At 40.6% G+C, this 23,154-nt stretch overlaps 1 protein-coding gene across 2 annotated transcripts in view; it reads left to right on the forward strand.

The window, feature by feature from the left end:
- The first annotated feature begins 14,479 nt into the window (after window positions 1–14,479).
- Window positions 14,480–23,154, forward strand: part of LOC104052011 (bifunctional heparan sulfate N-deacetylase/N-sulfotransferase 4) — a 106,707-nt gene continuing 98,032 nt past the window's right edge. For both annotated transcript variants that reach the window (XR_010372812.1, XM_064450567.1), the window contains exon 1: window positions 14,480–15,220. The gene's annotated coding sequence lies outside the window, so the exon portion shown is untranslated. The remainder of the gene's footprint in view (window positions 15,221–23,154) is intronic.

Here is a 23,154-nt window from a genome sequence, read left to right on the forward strand (position 1 = left end):
GAATTAATTTAGTTTTTAAATTAAATTAGCATTTCCTTGAACTGGAAGTGGGTTTTGGTATGACACAGAATTGGTTCCCACAATGGGCACGAGAACAAACCTACCTTTGGCTGCTGACTCAGGAAAACTTCAGTGATCACATCAAATAAATCCAAGCAATATAACCACAGTGATTTTTAAAATTTGTTCTAAGGCTATGCGCCCTGTCTGCACAATAACGTGAACTCTGGACAGCTGAGGGACTGAGAGGTCAGTGTTTTGGCACGTTGCTGACTTTTCCTGTTTACCTGGACTGATTTTAAGGCCGTGACTCATCTCAGATTTGCATCTTTGTTTTACAAGTTCTTGGTGTCTGGAAAAGTGGATGTGAAATGCTGACTTAAATAGCATCTCTTGCTAGTAGCATCTCTGCATGCCTCTGTAGCCACATAACAAGAAAAGCAGTGAAAAATAATCAATGAAGACTTTTGAACTGTTTCTTTTTGGAATCCTTGTTTAGTTAATCTTGAATCCTTTTGCATTCTCTATTATATTTTTAATCAGGGTAATTTTTTCCTGCTGATATATTAACTGCAACAGACACAAAAGATGTTTGAATTGTAGAAAGTATACCACACCAGGTACACCCTCAAACTGTCGTTTATCCTGAAATGAAACAGTGTCTACCAAACAATAATCTCACTGTCCCCACACGGCAGTTAACCACAAATGAGCTTTTGGTCGGGTTTATCTGTATTTTCACCCATTTTCCCTTCCGAGCTGTCAGCCTCCCAAACATACACTAGAAGGCCTCTAAACCTACACCAGAAAAAAATAGTTCCAAATACGCCATTGCAGATTTTGCGATTCTGTTGGCTTGTTTCCCAATATGTTTAAAGTGTTCTGATGTATCTGTGTTCAAATTATGCGATTTTCAGCCGCCTCTGTGCTCCTTGTTAACGCGGGAATGCGCAAGGCGGAAGAGACGCGTTCATGGAAGCTGGATCTCTGTCAGACATATTATGGTGCCTATGAGAGGCAAAGATTAGGATAAAAAGGCAGGAAATGACTGAACAGACCTCCTGGTTGTTAACGTGATGGCTTCACTTGTCTATGATCTGGAGGGCTTCCAAGCACCAGCGTTTTGGATGAGAGGTTGAACAGCTGACAGCTTGCTGTACTTGACCCCGTGCAATTTCCCTACTGCCTGCAGGGTCCCAGGTGGGGCAAAGGGTGCTCAGGGCCCCCCCCGGGCGATCGTAGCCCGATGTCCCCTGTGCCAGCAGGGCCAGAGCTGCAACACACGGGCAGGGGGACAGGTGGTTTTCTTCTTCTGGCAGGGCCACGAGACAGGACAGAGAGCTTCTGCAGTGCTCCCAAATGAGTTTTTGCCTCCAGACTTGTACAGAAAGAAAATAGTTCCCTATTCTTATACCAGAAATACAAATATAACACTTTGTCTCCAGTTTATCCAGACCTGATTTGCCATGAAAAGCAAGTCAAAATGAGAAGTTCTTAAAGAGATTTTTACAACAACATTGCAAAGTAGAAATCTGGTATGACTTTAAAAAACAACAAAAAAAAGCAAACCGAAACATAACTTCAGTGAATCTTTGCATGACTAAACTTCTGGGACACACTTTACTATGTAGTTTTCCATTACTAACCCAATCTCTCTTTAAGTTTTCCTCTTCCAACTCTAATTCTGTTGGCAGCATTTCAGTTCTTGAAGCAGTGCTATAATACTTCACACCAAACTGTGCAAAGCCTTTAAAACCTAAAATTCTTATGTCCACGTTACAGCCGGATTATACAAAACCCAGAGGTTATGCAAATTGGCTATAGTTATGCAGAGCAGAGCTCTGAAGAAAGTACTAATATCCTTACTCCACACCTCATTCATATCTAATGGAAGATGGATCCTCTGCCATAATTAGTGCTCTTATTTATGACTTACATAATTTTTCAATACATGCTATTGGCACATCTTCATTTTCCATATACGTTTTGCACTGGAATGTCATTACCGATGACTTATCAGCAGCAAAATAACAACAATAAAAAGAACACCAGTGTTGGAGAGTTACTGATTATTGAATAATCCGCTGCTAAAAAATGTGAATTGTTCTTGTTTTTTCACAAGTGTTTTAGAGCTAGTAGTTGTTCTGTAGCTAAAGCTGGAGTTTCCTGTTATAAGATTGATTTATTTATTTTCAAAATTAAATTTATCTTGGAAAAACATATCTTTTCATTAGCTGCAATCTATTAAAATCTGCATTTTGTTAAAAAAAAAAAAGGAACAATTTCATATATTTATATAGTCTTCGGGATTTTCTCATAGCTCAATACATTTCCCTGAGAACTCTTGGAATGGGGAGAAAGGAAAGAGGATCAGGAAACCAATGCAGCCCAGCCAAAAGTAGGAAAGGAAAGGTTGACTAGTGTCCATTAAAGCAGAATCTTAGACAGAAAAAACCCTCAGCAGACCCTTTTTGATTCTTGTCTCATCTAGCAAATCAGGAGTAAAGAAAGAAGGAAAAAGGAAATTGAGAGATTTTGTACATCAGGAAGCTCTTTGTCTTTTTTCTCTCCCATGACTAAATGCTAGAGCTACCTGTTGCTCAGTGGCAATGTGTATTTCTGTCGACATCATGTTTGAATCCAGTGCAAGTCAGGTGCAATTCCATTACTAACACAACATTTGAAGTGTCAGGCCTGAATTTAGCCCTACATAGAACAGAAATTATACTTGCAAAGCAAATATTAAGTTTCCTTTCTCATCCTCCCTTTCAGTAGTCTACGTGACCATAAAAACACCTCATTCTAGAAAGCATCAAATAAATTTACTGGAGTTCATCTTTTAATTGTTGTTTTCAATCTAATGTATGTATTCTTGTATTTCCCAATAGGGAGAGATGTTTAGAAATACTTATTTTCCCTATGGTATTTATAAATAATTTGGAAATGTTGAAATTATTTAACCGCTGTTAAACAATATGTCTATCAAGAGCATACAAATATTCAACTGCAAGGTGGGATTGTTCAGAAATACTCTACTGCTATACTACGTTAAATAAGGATAATACAGATTAATGGATACAAATGCAATGAAGTGTCATTAACTCATTTTTAAATAATCATTGAACATGCAAATTAACAGGACAAGAACTCCACAGAAGTGCAAAAACCCACAATCTACCAAACATTGAATTAGCTGAGAGCTGAAAATTGTCATTTATAGAGCATAGAGTCTTATGTTAACTGCAAGTTTCCTATAGTTCTTCTTTTTTTGTTGAATCTACCTATTTTTTGGAGCCCGACTAGTACAGACAGCCACAACCTACTCCTTCCAGATTCCCGTGGTAGTGGAGGGCAGAAAATGAGGCACGTGGCTCCAGAGAGGAGGCGCTGGCTGCCAGCGCAGGCTTACAGGGCAGTAAGGGGAGAGCCCCTACAGCTGCATCTGGACCCCCAGGTGGGCGGAGACCAGGCTTCAGGTACAAGATCTGGATGGAAAATTTAATTCAGAGTAAGAGAAAAATATACATGCATTTATATGCCAAACTATTTGACAGCCCAGATTCAAATTCTGGACAAAGATTGTTTTTTCCTGTTTTTTTCCCCGCTCCTGACTGTACCTCTGGGGTGTCTCCAAGCCTGCTATTCAGAACAGGATTAATCCTGGCATTTCTCATTATAGAATAAAGGTCTTCTTGGACTTTAGAGCTGTTATATGAAAATAAAGAAAGAATAAGAAAAGAGAAATAAGGCTAAGGAAAAAAAAAAAAGAGAAATACTCTTTCTTTCCGATTATTAGATTTCTACAGTAGACGTCTCTGAATCTGTTTTATTCGGTATGTTAGGACTAATGGCACTAAATACCATTAGTATTTATTGAATAGAGTCCCACTTACAACTTTTTCTTGAAATAGTTGCAAGATTTTGTCCCTTTTCTGGTGCAAGTTACATCGAACTTGCTGTTCTCCCTGTATTTGTCGGCAGTCTGCTCTTGCCCCGCCAGTGCCTCTGTAGCCCAACATTGCGTGGAGTGCCCTACCCGAAGGCCACACCATCCCCGACGACCTCTACCTCTTTACAGCCAATTCTCACGCAATATTCTGCATTCAGTCTGCACCTTCTGTCCATCTTCAATAAGCTATGGCATCCGGTAAGATCATACCATAGATGCCTAAAATAACACTTCAAGTTCTGCTTTGTTTCGCTGCAGTTCTTTGGCAGATGGAAAGAGGCTTCACATCACTATAGAGGCAGTGAAACATAGGCAACAGGCAGAACTACTTTTGTAGCTGTTTCTGTTGGCTGCTTTTCTTTCCTACTCTGTGAAGATTTCCAAGACGACAGCAACGAGGAACTACTGTAAGCCTCCCCGGACCACTTATGTCAGTAGACAGCGAAACAAGTAGCGCCATGGACTTAAGCATCACTGACTGAACACTGGGGCTGAATACAGCATTCACGGTGGGGCTTGTCATTAGTATCACTCCTGGAATATAGATTAAAAAAAAAAAAGAGTGTAACCATCAATGCACTTATATCACTTAGGTGAGATAATACAGGGTAGAACACACATATTTTTTCACATTTATCTAAAGCAATTTCCAGTAGTCCCAAATTCCAATACCTGTGTTTACCTCCAAGAAGCATCTTTTTTTCTGGAAGGGCTCTTTGAGGCATATCCATGCTAGGACCACAGGGTGCATTTCCCATCTTGCAGCTCAGCTGCATCGTGCCGAATCGAGACCTAAGGGACCGCCTTTTCCCCCCATCCCCTTACACACACATGCTATGAGCTCAACTGCAAGCCAACTCATGAACAGAGATGGGGAAGCAACCCAGCAAAGTCAAACAGGCTTTCCTATCTGGATGATCAAAGGACCTTGAGGTGAGGTATGCTCACCTCAGGTGTTAGACTCAGCCAGTGGTTTTGCTCTTAGAAGGCACTACATGCTAACATTAATAAAAATACAGAGTCCTGGCCCTAAGTGACCTACACCCTTTTCAAAGAAGATATCTCCTTTTCTGCCTTAAGTCAGTCAAGTGCAGTGAATTGAAATAATAAATCTTCTAAGTCTTAAGCAAATATATCTCATTAAACAAACTTAATTTTTAATGGAGGTTTGAAGTTAAACAGTATACTATTCAGAGCAATAATTATTACTGTTTAATCCAGGAGGCCCTTCATCAATACATCAACCAATCTGATTTCAGTCAAAATCTGGGAACTTATCACCTCTTGAGTCTTAATCGGTGTCATCTCCAACCCAACTGAATCACTTAGGACATTTGTAAAGGTTTTTTCTTCATATGAATTGTATCGTCATTGCCTGAAACAATATTACCTGAAACACTGGGGACAAAAGAGTTTTTAATTGTAAGTTACTTAATACTTCTTAATCATATAACTATGAGGCTCCCACTCCCCTGAAAGGGGAACTTGCTTCTCTCCAATCACTATACATGAACTTAGACCCCCATACCCTCACTTATATCCAGCGCAGGCAATGTGAACCACTTATTGTGACACAACTCTACAGTAGAACTTGTGAAGCAGGTAAATAAGGATAGGAGAGAAATTTAATATATGAGGTTATTCTAAAAGGGCATGGCACTTTCCGTGCTTCAACTACCCGGTAGGCTGAGAAAGATTGAAGTCCAGGGCCTTGTGCTGACAACACATGAAAATCAGAGAAGCACAGAAGTAAATTAAAACATTATGATAAGTCCACCCATGCATCCACAGGAAAAAATAGCAGATACAGTTCAGAAATGCAGGTGATTTCACTGTACCCGAGAAACATCTCTCTACAAATCCTGTTCCCAGGACTGATAACACAAACCTGTGTCCTTTTTCTTATGGCTTTGTTCGACCAGCTTTAACAAGAGAGAGCACTTACTGTGACTCAGTTACTGAACAGAAAATTTTAAGCCAAAATATGACAGTTTTTCTGTTACAGCCTACAATTAGGTAATCTACAAAATTAATTTCCTTCACCTTTAACGAGGTTCTGTTACGTGGTTTGGTGTGCGTTATTGTGTGTATTAGTCATAGCCTGACTGAAGGGAAATGCAGCATCAAATTTATTGTAACAGCATTTTTCCTTAAAGTATATTAACACAGATGAATTGGCAGATCCCTAATACATGGCTTAAACCTATCTTTTATACAATATTGCCCTCTATGGGAGCACAAGATGTAACAGGTTTGAAATAAACATGCTGCTGTTCTTTTGTCTCATTAATTTTTTTTAGTACAATATCTACTTTCTTAAAATGCTTTTCTTTTTAACATAAATCTTTATGCCATCAGGAAAATCAACCTATCACACTCTCATCATTTCATCTATTTCTTTCGAGCCTACATTTCATATTATAACAATATATCTATTACTGGTGTTTAGCTTTTATATGATAATTCCATTTCACAGAGTCACTGCTCAAAGTGTGTATGCCTTTCTGCCATGTTAAAAAAAAAAAACAACACAAAAAACACCACAAAACCCCCCCAAAACAAAACCCAACCAACTTAAACCAAAATGCACACAACCCAGTAGTCACCTCAGCGGTATAAATAGGCAAACAACACTTTGAATATTATTTCGAAAGTGCCCAGAAGTCTTCATGGAGCAGAGAGGCAGCTCCAAAACATCATTATAGATAGAAACAGATACTTTCACATGCAACCTGTTGAGCGTGAGTGGCATGAGAAGAGAAGCAATGAGCATGATAAAGGAGTATAATGGTTAAGTCAAGTATCAGGGGCTTATTCACTTGGAGGGCTCTCACTCTTGATTACTCCTTGCATGTTTTCCTTTGATCATTTTAATTAAGTCACCTTTATTTTCTTCTCATGAGAAGAATATGTTTATAAAAGGAATCTGAATCCAAAGACGATTGTTTGAGGAACAATGATCACTGTTCATTGTTCACACTGAATTGTACTGCGTATTCCAAAAAACCCCCATTCCTTCTGCTGCCCTCCTGATTTTTTAAGAGAGCAGCGCTGAAAAATCTGTAAGTAATTCCTACCTCAAGAAAAATGAATCAACAGCGGTTAGACATTAAAAGCGTTTCTTTGGCTTATGAACTCTGTTCTCCTTACAGACATAGCAGAGAGATTTCACATTTCTAAAGAAAGTCAGCGCAGGTAAATATAAAATCATGATCTTGATTTCCTTTGTCAGACTCCAATTTCTTGAAGTATGTTAGCCTCCCTTTTGTTGAACCTAGGATTGGAAAGCAGGATGTTCATGTTGAGACACAGCATAGTTGCATCAGTCTAAAAATAGACCAGAGGGAATAATTCCATCTTCCCATTTTAGTGTGGTGTGTCATGTTTCATGGTTTGGGGCAGCTTTTGTAAAGCGGTGCAGCTCAGCGTAGCATGTTGCAGCCCGCGAGAGGAAGCGTGTGTACTACCAATGTAGCAGCATAAGCTAGAGCTTCTGCCAGACTGGTGAAGATGCCAAAATCCTGGCATAGTTTTAAAAGTTACGATACTGAAGGTGTTCCCGGAATGAACAGCTAGCAGTTGTGACATAAAAACATTGCGCCCAGAGTACTTTTTTTACTTACACAATTATTCCCACCGAAGCTAACAGAGATGCTCATCTTAGGGAGACAAACATGTTTGCACACCTAAAGACAAACACGATTCCTTAAAACAAAAGGCTGCACAACACATTCTGGAGACCTTTCAAGGGCGGAGCATTCATGTACCCGATAACTAGGAGCAAATAAATTTACTTAAAAGAAGAAAGACCAAGTCCCTCCAAGTACCATGGACCTGCTTCAGAGCAGCGGCAGTCTGCAAAGTAGAAGGGCACAGAAGAGAAGAGAAACTGATTTACAAGAGCTTCATACAACATCAAGATTTCCCACGCTAGCTGGAGCATTAGCAGAAGCAGCTCATAAGCATGAGGCCTCCTCTTACAGGACGAGATGAAGCAAAAAACAAATGATAATAGGATTATCTAAAATAAAAGAAATTTGCTAAGAGGTGAAACAAAACACTCTGTAGAACAGGATCCATTTATTACAGTAATGCTAGAATACCAGTTTGAAAGTGGTTTAGTAATGATTTTTTCACTTTGAGGGGTTTTTAAAGTTTTAAATTAGGGTATCTAAAAAGCTATGCTTGTGAGAGCTCACCTAGGAAAAAAGTCATCCTTAGAATGTAGTGGAAGCTTGATATCTAGATGGCAAGGACAGAAAAGTAAAAAGAGAGAGATAAATGCTCTTTGTAGTTTCTCCTTTGAAAATATCATTCCTGGTTTCACCTTTTATTCAGGAGTGGATTAGAGTATTTAAAGAGCCTCTGTAGACATGTTAAAGGGGACTCCCATTGGAGCTATGGTCTAATTAAGCTACTTTATGAATCATTCCAGAGTTTGAATAACTCAAAAAAAAATTTAAAAAATCACTTAATACATTAAACCAAGAGCTCAAGCTTCTTAATTTTTAATTATCAACAAAGAATGCTTAGTTTCAAGATTTGTATGCTATCTCTTAGTTTTACGGATGATGTTCTTTGTGATAATGGCTTTGTGACCAGTTGGATTCCTCTTTATTAGAAGCCGCCTTCCTCTAGGCATCTTACCAGCCCTACTACAATTTCAGTATTTATACTGTTTGTTCTCGTGTGTGAGCTGTTAACCACGGGATCCTCAAAGAATTTCTTTGAAGTACTGACTCGCTGATTTATCCATCAGGAAAACAGCATACTGCAGTGGTACAACCCCTTTACCCTCTCCTTACTTAGAAAGCCACCAAGGCTCAGCTATGCAGCTGGCACATGACGACTGAATGTCGCTACTACAGAGGTAATTGTTCCCATGGTCCCAAGTGTTGTGATAGAGCAGCAAGAATGAATTACCTCTTTCTTTCCCAAAATAATACCATAATTTGTTAGATAATTGCTCCTTAAAATGCAAAGGGAGAGGAGAGAAGGATATATATTACTCCCCAACAGCCAAGGTACAGGCCTTTCCTTTGAGCACGTTCTGGTTTCCTCCATTAGTTCAATTTTTTCCAAATATAGACCCACTAAGTTTGGACTGGGAGAAAGCAGAACGGCTTCAAGGACCTCAGCAGAAGAGTGACACCGCAGGGACCTGTCCCTCCGCCCCAGCAGTGCTGCCTAATCTCTTGGGTTGGCTTCTTCCCTCGCTGGAGGCAGAGTGGAACTGGGCATTTTTTGCCCGTTCCTCATTGCAGCACGTACTCTGCAAGTCAAGGGGGATTCCTTCCTTTTTATGGACATCCTAAATCAGTGCAAATCATGGTGATCTGTGCAGAGATCATCAGGAGCTGGTAAATAGGTCTGCTAAAGGTCACGTCGGAGAAAGAAGGGTACTACACAGTCTTCTTGTATGGAGTTCCTCAAGCTGCTGTAAGGCAATGCTGTATAATTACAATAAGTCTCTTCCCCAGCCTGAACTTGGGTTGTGATCGGGCACCGGACAACAGCACCACAGCTGATGCACAACAGGATGACAACACTTCTGCTGTTTGCAGTACTGGGGATGAAGGACACTGTATGAGGATCTCTGGTGAAGGATAACCTTTGTGAGCCACGCAGGAGAAAGAAATACAGTAAGCGATTCTCCATACTTCCACAGAAAGAGAAAATGGGAGCGCTACCGGAGCTTCTAGACCAACAAGCCTCCGTACCTGTGACAGTTCTCAATACAGCGGAGGTAGCAGCGAGCTTTTCTGCGCGAGGCAGTCATTGGATGAACTGGACCTGCTTTTAGCCTAGTTTTTGTGAGGATTTACAAATATAGACTTGCTTATCAGCAGGAAGGTCGCAAGAACAGTGGCCCCTGAACCAGTGAACAGTGTTCATGAAAACAGACCAAATGAGAAACAGCTCCCATACATTGCTAAGGTGTTACAAGTGCAAACACAAATCACAAGGGGGCTGAGCAGAACATAAACCTTCTCTGGTGCTTCAGTCTCTCCCACCGCATTGAAGTGTGGCCTGGGAAGAAGATCATCTCATCTCTTTCTGAGCTCCGGTCCTACCCCCATTTACTTCCCAGGAGCCTTCTGCTGACTCCAGGCCAAAGCCGAACCCAGGAAGGATTCTGTAAGGAAACTTGTGGAAAAGAGACCAAAAGGCTGTACAGATACATGAAGACATGCTTCTCTCTCACACAACATGAACCCTTGCCTCAGTGTCACTGTGAGCTGGGAACTCAGGAAGTGGTGGCATAGATCAGGCTGTGGATTAAGCAGAACAAACTCATTTTTTGCTTTGATAGTATCTTGATAACAGTACTTAAAAGACCAGAGTTTATATTTTTATAGTTGACTAAGCACTTAAGACATAAAATAGTAATGTAATTAGAGAGATGTGGAGCAGCTCTAATGCTAGATGTTAATGAATGCATGTTGGTTTAACAGATATTTCAACATCAGTTTATATCGACACACTCTCTGAAATGAATACATCTGAAGCCTTACAGGAACAAAACCGCACTAGGATATCAATGTTATTTTGCAAAGGAATAAAAGTTTAAGATAAAGGTCATTACAGAACTGGTATGCACTGATTTGCCTTTATCATTTGCAGAAGAACTGTGTCCGACCATAAACAGGGGAGGATAATAGAAGCTGAACAGAAACCGTGTAGCTGGAGAAAGCCGGCAGTCAGGGAATCTAGTTCATATTTTTTTGCATATTTTTTCTTATTTTGCTCATAGGACTTTGCATCATTTTTGCCGTTGATGTTGTTTCAAATCAGTGCTTCATGCTTAAGTGGACTACTAGCAGCATATTCTCCACTGTCATCTGGGAAATAAGAATAACCCGTGACAAGGCAGGCATTTTCGGTAGAAGACATGAATGCCTTAACTGAGTTGTGATGCGTGAAACTCTGCTCCAGGTGTATCTATATTTCATCCCTACATTTCTGAGCATATAAAATCTCTAACACATTTTGAGTCAGAGCCAAAATATTCAGATTTTAAAAAATATAACAACTTATTAAGACATCAAAAAAACCCAAACAGACTTTTCTTAATCAAATATATGTTTGAATTCTCTTAAAAAAAAAAAAAGAAGCACATTCTGCTTTGCCTTTATGTTTCTTACACTTTTGATGTGAGTGTAATTAAGTTCTGCATATCTTGAGGAGCTCCTAGAGAATTAGAGACTAATCTATGACTCTTATAAATTGTCATAGTTCCTCTGAAATCACTGGACATCTTGACAATTTACAGCAGCTGAGGAGCTGCTCTGTGTGTTTAATAAAAGACACACTGTTGTTTAATTACAGGGAAGTTCATAAGAAGCCTGCACAGCTCAAGGAAAAGCTGGTCCTTTCAGCAATAGCCATTTTTTGCTCTTTTAAACTTAACGTAATGGACTTAAGTGTCAAAAGCCATCTTTCTTTCAATAAGGACCGTAACGGTATCTTTAGCTGACAGACACAGTTATACGTATTGTAGTCAACTTAATTTTGAAGTATGGCCTTCGTGCTGCAAGGCAGTTTTTGAGAGGAGAAGTAGGGAGTACCTGTTAAAGTGTCATCAGGGCGCTGTAATAACAGGTGAGAAAACTGAGGGCAGCCAGAGTAAACAAAAGCTCTACCTAACGACAGATCATCGATCCAAATATTTCAGTGAAAGTTTTCAAATAGTCTAGAAGGAGGAACCAGGGACATACCATATATTATATGTATTAATTTCTGAAAGTATTTGCTTGTTCTGTATCATATTTCCAAGCACAGAACTTCAGGAATTGTGTTTTTCTACCTCACAACGTGCTGTGAAGATAAACACATTAAAAATATGTGCGCAGACATCGTAGTAATAAAATAAGTACTTAGGATAGATAACTATGAGCATTAGAGTCTGGATTTAAGCATCTAAATAGGAGAAGGATGTTGAATTTTCAGTAGTTGCCTTTAGTGTAAATGCAGATGCCCCTTTAAAAAGAAAATCTGATTCAAAGTCTTGTTAACTAAGCAGAGAGCCTATGTGAAAGCACTAGGTTTAGAAAAGTAAAGCATTTGTATGTCTTGTAATGTGCGCAAACTCCAAGAAAATTTGGACAGAACAAAGCAACGCTTACTTCCACTAGGGAGTTTGAAGTTAAAAAACCAAACAAAACACCAAAACAAAAAACCAAAGCCAAAACAAACAAAAATCCCAAACAAAAAAACCCCAAACCAATGAAAACAAGACGACGACTGCCCCCTGCCCCCCCAACAAACCCCACAGTTATAAAACCAAAGTCATGCTTCAGAAAGGTAACACTAGTTTTGGGCAAAGTACTGGTAGGTTTCACCTAGAGCTTTTGAGCTACTGGGATAGGAGGGGTAGGCAGTTGTGATTGCCTGCCTACATCGGGGGAGGGGAATAAATCACACAAGTATTAACTAATACAGAATTTCTACCAGCTGATGCAAAATCTTTGCTGCAGGTAAGATCCAGAAAAACACACATCCCGTGGCAAGGATTTCAGTATAAACATGGTACCTCATTAATATGGTGCTTTATTACTAGAATTTCCCTTCTTTTACTGTTTCTCTCCATCCATACTTCATTTCTGTTTCTTACCGTCCTATTTTCTTCCTTGTATATTCTTCCCTAAAGCACAGCATGAGAGAAATATCACGATTGGAAGGACATTCTACATAACGCAAGTGCATTTGTGTCCGAGGAAGAAGAGTTCAATTCTCACTACCACCCAAAGGAGGGAGAAGTGAAAATTCAAATAGTACCATCTTTTTTCCCAAGGGCTGGTGTGCTCTTTTTGTTACATAAAGAGAGTTAGAGCAGTTCTGCCAACTGATTTCCACGTATTTCTAACAAGGGCAGACCCTGGCGTAGTGAGTTGCCTGATCCTCCGCTTAAAATGAATCCCTAACAAAACAAACAGATTTCGAGACAGCGTGAATCAACAGCCATAGTTCTTCATGTTGAATTCATCTAGTGTGGCACGCTCTTAAAGCCAAGGATTTAAGTTCAAAGAGTGACTTTAGCATCTGAATTAAAATGCACTCTCAATGGTATGCATAACCACTTGGCCGCTGGCCTGCCCTGGGAACATCTGCGGCAGCGGCTTCAAAGGGGCAGAACGGCTGCTCCCACCACATCTGGCAGCAGCCGAGAGCTGTCCTGCAGCACATGTGCACCCTGCAGCCAAACTCTTCTGCTCACAGGGATGTGTCCAGTGCTTGAACTACAGCTAGGAGTCAAGTATACGAGTAGAAAGAGGAACAAAACAACGGGACTTTTGCTTTTCGCACCATCACATTAATAGTAGGAAGCTCTCGCATTCCTTGTGGTTTTTGACCAATTGCACCAGAAGTCTTCCTTATGGTGGGAAGAGACTCCCTCACTTCATTTGGAGGTTTTAGTTTACAACCTGACTTAAGTTCTGATGTTCACACAGGATGCAAGGAGGCACCCACTTGCCACCCAGTTGCAGTGGGAACCCCACATCCAACCTTCTCAACAGTCTTTGGAAAACAAATCCCAAGTCTGGAGGCAGCCATAGGTGTGGCATTTTTAAAAGACCCCCAGCGAGTGCTTTGTAATTAGAAATTCCAGGAAACGACTCAGACATACTTTGAATTTTCATTTTCCCTCAGTTTCTAATTTTGCCAGAAGGAATAAATTAGTCCCCAGTTAGGAATATCTACCATCTTTGAAACTTGGACATTGACAGAGAGCAAATAGCTCTTCATGAAGAAGGTCCCAGCTAAAGGGTGTAAGTGGTAAACTTCATGGAACACCATTTATTTACACCATTTTGGAAACACGAAAGGTTGAGCTGACCCTCCTATGATTCAAATCTGAGTTTACAGCGTCATTCATCATCTCAGAATGGGTTTGTTCCAGTCTCCTTGAACAAAACTATTTTCTCCTCACATTTGCTGCACAGAATTGGCTGAATTTCAATTCCAAGGTGTATCGTACAAAGAACGGTTTTGGAGTGAAAGGTGTCAAGCTGGCAAAAATTGAAAATTAGATTGGTATAAAATCTAATTTTTTAAAATATAGAAGCGTTTCGTTTTCCCACTGTAATATAATTTAAAGTCGCATAGCAATCATGTTCCTTGGCTATGGAGGTAGGTTTCATCTCTAGCTGGATGAGATAAAGGATTTTAATATGAAATTATGCAACAAATAGGTAGAATTTGTGTCGCATACAGTAGGAAAATACTTTGCACCTCTGAGCGCCACATGTTCGCCGATATCCACCCAGAGGTGGTGTCAGGGAGACCGTTCGTAACCAACTAGCTGGGTGACCTTTGCTTGGCTTTGGTCATGCATTAAAACTCACCTTTTGTCATACCAGGTGATCTTATTAGTGACCTAACAAGAGTAGGAACCAAAAAGTCTTCTAGCACTGTGATTTTCTTGAGCCTCCTTTAGCATCTGGGGATGGTGCGGCGGGGGCTGGGGCCTCAAGCATTCTCCTGCCAGAAAATGACTCTTTCAACTTTTCCTTTTTCCTAGGCCTTCAGTCGCAGACTCCAGGTGTAAAATCAGAAGCTGAAAGTGGCGTTTTTCCTCCCGCATTTTGGGCGGGCAGGCAGGAGGGGAGGTGGTCCAACTGCACAATGACAGATTATGCAAATCCTCCCGGAGCATCTAATCAATCACAGCAGTGGGAGAGGAATGCAGCTCATCTCCGAATTTGCCTCCTCGCGTGAAGCATCCCCCCTCGCTTGGAATGACATCAGAGCAGCTCCGAGTCCTTGAAAGTCTGGGGGTTGATTAGCTGGAGGAATTGGCCGCTTCTGCCAATCACCACCCTGCAAAGCCGCCTCGATACTCTTGTAGATATGAGGGAGGCTGACTACAGCAAACAGGAGGCACAGCGGCAGCACCGGCAGTAGTAACGGGAGCAGCTGGTATTTGGGTGATTAAATAGTTTTCACAGCCTTTTTGCTGTAGCCTGCTTGCTCCCTGGTGTAATCCCCATGTCCAAGAAGGAAGCTGCATTTTTAACAGTGTGCTGAACAGAGGTTTGAATCATTCCAGCTGGCTGCTTGTTTTGAAAAGGACAGTCTGTGTATAAATGAGATGTGACTGTGCCGGTAGAGTTCAGTTACTGGGGCTGGAGCAAGAGGAACCTTCCCGGGATGCCGCTCAGACAGCTGCTATCAATTGAAAACTCTCCCTAGTTTACCTGGAGCCATGTGAAGAGATTTGAATAGCAGATGTCTCTTTCCTGCACGCTAGGAAGAGAAATTCTTCTCTAGGTAAGCTATTGTTCAGCTTCTGCACATATTACTACATTAACCTATACTTCTGGGTGTATATATACATATGACTGTATAGACAGTGCCTGTACTCAGAGACAAGACCACAGTTCCTGAGCACGTATAAATATCCACACGGTGTGTAAAATGTTTTGCCTAGAACCTAAGTGTATACAGTAAGTAGTTCAGAGAGCTGCCTAGAGCCCGGCGTTCAAAGGATTATTTGAAAGTTTGAGATCGTCTTTGCCATGTTTGCATGCAAGTGCCCTCGATGTAAATGGTTGCGCGCCCTCGGAGGGGAAACAGTTGTCTGGCTAAATATGTGAAAGACCACAGAAGTTAGAGCACGGGAAGTTATGTGAGGGAAAAAAAAAAAAGAGGATAACGTTGCAATTCTTCTTTAGTCTACTCCATATACTTTGCTTTTATTTGCTACCATCTAGCAAAGTTAAGCAAAACTAATGTATTAAAATGACAATGTGAAAGCTTTCCATGGATATTTAGTAAACATGCTCTATTTAAAGTAAGAGTAATTGTACTGTGAGGAAGCCAAGACAGGCAGATCTGCTCTCTTCCAGCAGTTTGATATCCAAACAACATCCGTCAGCAACATATTTTTTTTTTTTTTTTTAAAAACAGCATGATCATTCATAGCGTGGAAGGAAGGATTGTTTCAGGTAGTAAGAGGTAAAACTGGAGAAATCAGTGGTTGCACTTCAGATGGCACAGCAGCAGCCCAGCGTTTGTATCTTACAGCTGACACACCAGCTCCAAGTCATTGCTGCTGGGAATAAACACTCAAAGGAGAAACGTTTAGAGGTGACTAAGTCTCTTCCTGCAGGCACTACACTAACGTAACCACACATACACACAAAGCCCATGCTCATTAAGTTCTCTTCTCCCCAGGGGATTTACCATATCATTTTTTACTAACTTCTGCAGCTCTTAATCGCGTTGATTGAACCCTCCTTTCCTGTGAATAAACGTCGCAGAATCCAGCTTACCCCGTGTAGCAGGTTATTCTGCCTTTTCTACCTCTGAACGTTGTCAGAGCAAAAGATAAAAAGAGAAGTCATTTTCACCCCATTTCTTCAGCAGCTTTTAATTATAATCCTCCTGCTATGAGATGTTCAGCTTGTGGAAGAAAAGCAGAATCTCCTTTTTCATAAAGTTTAAATAGTTGGCAACGTTGCCAGGTGCTTCCCTGCCTTGCCCCATCACGTCTGTGTACTTCCATCATCCACATTTTACCATCGGCCAAGCTGTGCTGTCTGACTTGCTTTCTGAAACGCTGCTCTAAAGGAGGAGTGGGGGGGAAATGCCAAGTCACATTTAACTAAGGAAATTCTTGGCTTCCAGTTTTCTTCTGAATCTTATCAATTCAAAGAATATGATCTGCTCAATTAGATTAGATGCTCCTAATGGCATTGCTCTATGCAGAAGTTGAAGACTGTGTATTAGTTTTTGTGCCATTTCCTCAGAACATGGCCATTTTTTTGATTCATAATAACTGCCTAATGTCTGAAAGCCTCAGACATGAAAGCAAGGGTACCTTAATGTCTTGTTGACACCACTGTTTTCTCTGAGGCTGGAGAAATGCTCCTCTAACTTTCATTTTATTGGAGCAAATCAAATCCAAAGGGTTAGATTTAAGCATAGAGCAGGATGCTTGAGTGCCTGACCACTTTCAGACACACACACACACAGATAGAGAGAGATATATATGCCCCCACATATACTTCCATTTCAGTCTGAACACCCTGTTAACTCACACTATAAAGTTCTGGAAGTCCTATTAAAACTTTATGGATGCTTAGAGGTGGTGATATCTGCTATATTGCTTTTTGTAATGGCACTGATCAAGCTTGGCTGATATGGGAGCATGCAGGGAATCATGAGCTTCTCTAGAGTTCAACTACCATTTAGTACGAGTGGGGGAAAAATATGCTAATGGTAAAGTTTGGTGGGTTTTTTTGGAAATCTTACAGTACATGAATCATCTCAGAGGTATAATGAGATGCTTTAAGGTAAACATGGCCACATATTGCAAACCAAGGGCAATACTGATCAAAGAAAATGCTGATGAGTTGCTACTAGTTATGACTATGAGTTTTTGGTTGGATAAACAAAGAATTACATTTAACCATATGCCACCGGAAAGAGCTTGTTTCTCGTTTTATTTTTCTACGAGCAATAAGGGGAAAAAAATCATGATCTCTTACAAAAAAAAAAAATTAAAAAAGGCCATTTCTGTTCCAAATCTTTCTGATTTAGCTCACAAACAATTTTGATTGGGCTGGCTCTGTGACCGTAGGGCTGGCTGAGCTTCAGCTGCATGTATACACTGATGTTTGCTTCCATCAAGTGTTTGCTTTGCAAAGCTCTCCTAATGCCTCAGCTTCTTAGGTGCATCCAAGAAACTGCTTTCCATACCTGCAAAATGGGCTTTTCTGAACAAAGCAAACCCTGAGATGAGAGCAGCAAAACATTTCAAGCTGGGGCCTGGGTGGCTGAAGGAAAGGATAACTCAGAATTGTGCAGAAAGCTGCAATTTCCCCAGCCTGTGGAGTTATTTCAGGAACAGGGCACTGAGCTTAAGACAAGCCAAGGGCTCTCCACACTTCCCGAGATGAGGGGAGCCTGGGTTTGAAACCATTTGCAAGGATTAAGGAGCAGAGTGTAAGGCGGTAGTTTGGCAGATCCTTTATTCTCAGGCCTGGGATGCAGTTGAGGACCATTAGAGCTTGTTGAGGGGCTGGACTGTGGGAGAAGGAGGGCCTCTGTGCTGGAAATTGCTTGGAGCATTCACTTAAAGTGTCCTGTCTCACATTTTGAGAAAGCCTGAAGAATGCTCATAGGACAGCAACAAGTCTACTTCTCCTATTGAGATGTTAAAACAATGCCCACCATGAAGTGTAAGCCACCCAGAAGAGTGCTAGGTATAAATACAGAATTTATTTTCCATCTATGTCAACGTTTAAATTAGAAAAATTGTTTGAGCTATTAAAAAAAAATCCGGTGCTGGAAGAAAATGAAAGCCATGCACGTCAATCTGAAACATTTATTACAACTACTGTCAGTAATAATTACAAGGAAATCACAGATTCTTCTGAAATTAACAGTTGCTATAGAAAACTAATAATATTTTATCTAAACAGTAATGCCACCAGAATCACATGGCAACAGCACAGCAGTGCAGAAACCATGTCAGCATTTGATGAAGAAAACACATTGGCACCAGAAGTAATGTATTGTGATGAGATGATTTAAACTCAATTCCGAAAGGAACAGGGAAGTATTTAAACCTATTTCCTCCCCCCGCTGGCTACTGGAAGAGTCACAACTGCTTTCCCTGAGTGCAGGCAAGTGGAGCAAATTAGTCCTCCCTCCTCTGCTCTAGGATGGGTTTTGCAGAACCAGAGCAAATACAGAAGTAGAAGCCAAGACAGGGTGGGCTTCTTTCATGAGAAAAGCAACAAAAAGAAAGGGGTTCTTTCTTCCTTGGAAGCTGTTGAAATAAGAACTGAATTTGGCTTACTTAGCCTGGCCAAGGGAAAACCTGATGAATCCCTGGTTTGCTTTTCATGACCTAGGGAGGTCTTTGTTGTCTCTGTTTCTTCACGTCACATGGAAGCTACCATGCAAGCTCCTTTCCTGCCCCAAAATATGCTAAGACCAGGTACTCCATAGCACAGCCCCAAACCAGACAGAAAGAAATCTGCACACATATAGCTACTGATGCATTTGTCCCAGACCACGGTATAGCCAGACTTACAGCATGCATGCTTTTGCAGCCAAGGCTGCTGTTGCAGGATTTCTGCTAGGACAACCGTGCAACGTCGGAGTTAGTCCTTACGCAGCCACGGGGTGAGAGGAGCGTCCGCCATCCTGTCACGGCCCGCAAGAGCACTGAGAAATGCACGCACAGCTCATGCTCAGGGCTGATGCGCTGCATCTACAGCTATAGAGTTTTACTAATGGCTGGGTTTTAATCTCCCATACGTATATATCACTATCAGACACACAGCAGACAGAATAATGTGACCAGGCTCTTCCCTAAGCAGAACCGTGCACGAAACGTATCTTCCTGAAGGACTATCCACAGCTACTTATTTCAACCCGCACTCTGCCAGGCTTCCACTGAAAGGATTGCATTTAGCTTTTAGTGTATAAATAAGTGTTCTGATAAATAATTAATAGTAGCTGCTGGCCATAAAAGAGGCGACTGTTTGGAAAGTTAAAACAGTGTCATGAAATATGCACCCACCTCTATGTTCTAGTTTCAGGGGATGTTTTATCCAACATCTTTTCCTTTTGCATGGGACCATATTTTGCAAGGAGAAGGCCAGAGCTCGACTTCCAGAGCCTCAGGGTAGTCTTTGAATTTATTCTCTCTCACTGGGATATTTATCACCCCCCTAAACCACCAGAGGGGAGGGCGGGTGGTTGGTGATTCAGAGAAATTTTTAGATATTGGAGGAAAATGCAGTAGTGTCTAGGTTTCTGGGTAAGAAATTACACTTACAGGTCACTTTTGATTTTAAAGCTCTCAGTTTTGTTTGGGGTTTTTGGTTGTTGTTGATGGTTTTTGTTTAATTTAGACAAAAGCAAGGCTATCTCCCTTAATACTTTTGCCAGACTACCTGCATTCTACCTACCTAAATAGCTGGTATAATGGACTAGGGTATTTTTATTCCTTATTCGTCAATAGATTGTATTGGTTGTGCCATTTTAAGTGGTTTCACTATTTTACCCCCATACGATTTGCACTGTTAGGGGTGGAACCATGCATGCACACTCAGGGTACAGTCCCTCACTGCACAGGGCACTGTACAAACCGGTAAATACTGTTAGTAACCGAGGGTCCAGGTTTGCTTTGAATTGATAGAGCCACCATTCCTCCTTCTTAAGGTCTGTCTCGTTAGTAACTGAAAGGCAGTCATTCTGGAACTTCATCTTCTAACACAACGTCAACGGAGTCTTGTTTCCCCATACCTTACTATTTCTAAATTACCTGCAGGGCTGCATGTTACTATAATTTGTACCTGAAAAAAATCACAATTAAAGATCACACGGTACATACTGCCCGTGTGACAAGCAAAGCAAGCAGTGCATGCCTCAGGACACTTGACACTCTCAGACTCCCATAAGACTAACTCTTCATCAGCTTTGGAGGTAGCAAGATCCACACACCAGCATGAATCAGCAGCAGTCATTCTGCATATTCAGATATTTAACTAAAGTAGCACCAAAAAGGCTTTCTCCTCCATGGGAAATATTTGCCTTCAGGCAGAAAACTAAATATCTATGTGTATATATTGTCTAAAACACAACTTTGGTGATTACAATATATTGTTGTGTCAACTACGGAGACATCATTTTGTTGGTTTGTAAGCCCTTCCATAAACCAGAAAGCCAGGCCGGATTTCCTCTTCTAAGAGGCATATTGTAAAACACAGTAAAAAATCCTAACTAATTCCAGCCTGGTGCAGGGGCAGTATGTTCAGAAAGATTTTGACAACTGGTTGGATTTTTTTTTTTTTATTCTACCCCCCCTTCCAAAAATAAGTTAACGCCTCAGTAGTTCAATAAACAGAGATTTTTCACAAAAACAACAGTTTAATCAGAGCCTCGCTATTCTATCGCATAGCTCTAATGGTATTAGTTCTAGTCCCGGTCTCTGAGCTTAGCATGACTCATCAAAAAAATCCCTTGAATTCCCAAATAGGACCCTTATCCTACTAGTGGCATTTCTAAATTGAACTTTATCTAGGCAAAACAAAGACTAGATCTTTTTGAAAGGAAACATTTGTTTATATTTTGAACCAAAAGAAAAACAGCATTTATAGGTCACAAATGACACACCAGAAATCTCAAAAGAGATCTTTCACTTGACTGACAAAGTGGCTTCTCACAGAGAAACCCCGTAAAACAGTGCCAGAAATAAACTCAAAGAAATTTAACCAGGGCATGAAGAATAAGAAGAAAAAGGAAACAAGCACTGCACATAAAAGTATGAATTTTGCATCGGCTCTCTTAAATGCATTGTGTGCATTTAACGCCATATACATTTGAGCCGAACATGAATAAACTTAGAGCATTTTACAGCTAATGCCCACGTAAAGGTAGAAAAGGGGATTATTCCCACACCACAGACAGGAAATACATGATATCGGGCAGGGCAATACATGATATCGGTGGCAGAAAGAGACAGAACTCGAGGTTTCAGCTCCCTGCCTTATCCTCTCACCCCTGCACATTTTTCCTCTTGATAGGCAAACAATACCCATCCAATCGTGGCAAGATAAAAAGAAGTTGAATTTGGATTAGTATCCTCCATAAGACTTCCTTGGACTTTCTTGTCTGCTTGGCAGCGTCTGAAATGCTTAAATACATTGAAGTGAGATATAGTCTGTTGGGTATTGTAGTATTTTTAGTACATGATGAAGTTTCTCTGTCTAGATTAGTTTTACTGACAACAGTAATATGTGCAGCCATAACCAGTTCCCACAAAACCTCATATCTCTAGTTTTAAAGGACAGGTAAAAAGACACAGAATTTTCTGAAGGACTGCCTGGAACCTGGTCTAGGGCGAAGGCTTTAACTTAAGCAATTAAAACATATATGGAAAAGACAGGAGAGTATTATAAACTTAACTTCCCGCCCCCAAACTGTCATATAATAAAGCAGCGATAAATGCAAGTATTTTATGAGCGAGGTGGAAGCAACTGTTTGAATTTTCCTCTTTAGAACAACACCGTTTGGAAATCCAAGAGGCACACGTACACACACAGAAGGCGTGTGGAGGGTCGCCCTGTCTTCACTCTGCTCACCTTACTTCGCTTGAAAGCCATTGCTTGCCATTACCCCTATCTGCTGGCTAAGACCTGCCAGGCTGTCCCCAGCGCTGATGGCTTAGATGATGCTCTAGCCCCCACACCTGCTTTGATCAGTAAATTTGGTCCCAGCAACCACTAAGTATTCTACCTATTGTCATACCAAATCCTCTCGATGATAACAAAACCCTTCAGCCAACAAGGACAGGGAGAGGGGACCTCAGTAGAATTTACTTAAATAATAAATATAAGGAACCTGTTATAAGAAGAGAGTTAATGTACCCAGAGCTTGAAAACTGTCTCTGGCTGCCTAGAACCTGGCTTGAGTAAACTCAGAATAAACCTCTGTATAAGTTTCATGCGGCAAACATGTTTCTCTAAGGATTTAGGCACAAATTCTTTGTTATCTGGGTTTAAATAGACTTCCTTTGCAGTAGTAATAGATCATTACTGTGTGACAGCAGTAGTCTCTCTGAAATAAGTTAGTGGCCTCCTTTTAATTCCTAGCACAGATGTGACCACATCAGACTTTCTCACAACTAGTCCCTGTGACAGGATACGGATACCACAAAACATGTTATTCAGTGAAATATATGGTCATTGACATAAGGGTGGAGACATCTAAATTATCTTGTATGGTACAAACATTTTTAGGTCCCATAAAAGCAATAGGAAAACAGAAAGTGTGGGAAACATTAACTACTGAAAAAAAAGTATAAACACCAAAGAGCTTAGCTTCTAATAGTCACAGGCTCTGGAATAGCTTATGTCTTGTAGGCAAAAGGCCTCTTCATTAAAAAAAAGGAGCTTTTAAACTGTTTTTTTTTTTGTGTAAGAAACCTCCAGAAAGTAAAGTTTCAATAGCTATCCAGCAAATCTGTAACCATTGGTAAATTTTCAAAATAGGTACAGAAAATCTGCAGTTATTTAGATGCTAATAGAACTATAAAAAAAATCTTCTCAATTTTTTTAATACCTTCACTTTTATATATGACCAAACAAGATGTACAGAGTTTGACTGCTGCATTGATTGACTTTAAGGAGTTCTAGTTAGGCAGCCATTATATTGCACAAATGTTGTGTCTCAACTGAATTCAC

The sequence above is a fragment of the Phalacrocorax carbo genome, chromosome 4 (assembly GCF_963921805.1).
Source record: "Phalacrocorax carbo chromosome 4, bPhaCar2.1, whole genome shotgun sequence".
Classification (NCBI taxonomy): domain Eukaryota; kingdom Metazoa; phylum Chordata; class Aves; order Suliformes; family Phalacrocoracidae; genus Phalacrocorax; species Phalacrocorax carbo.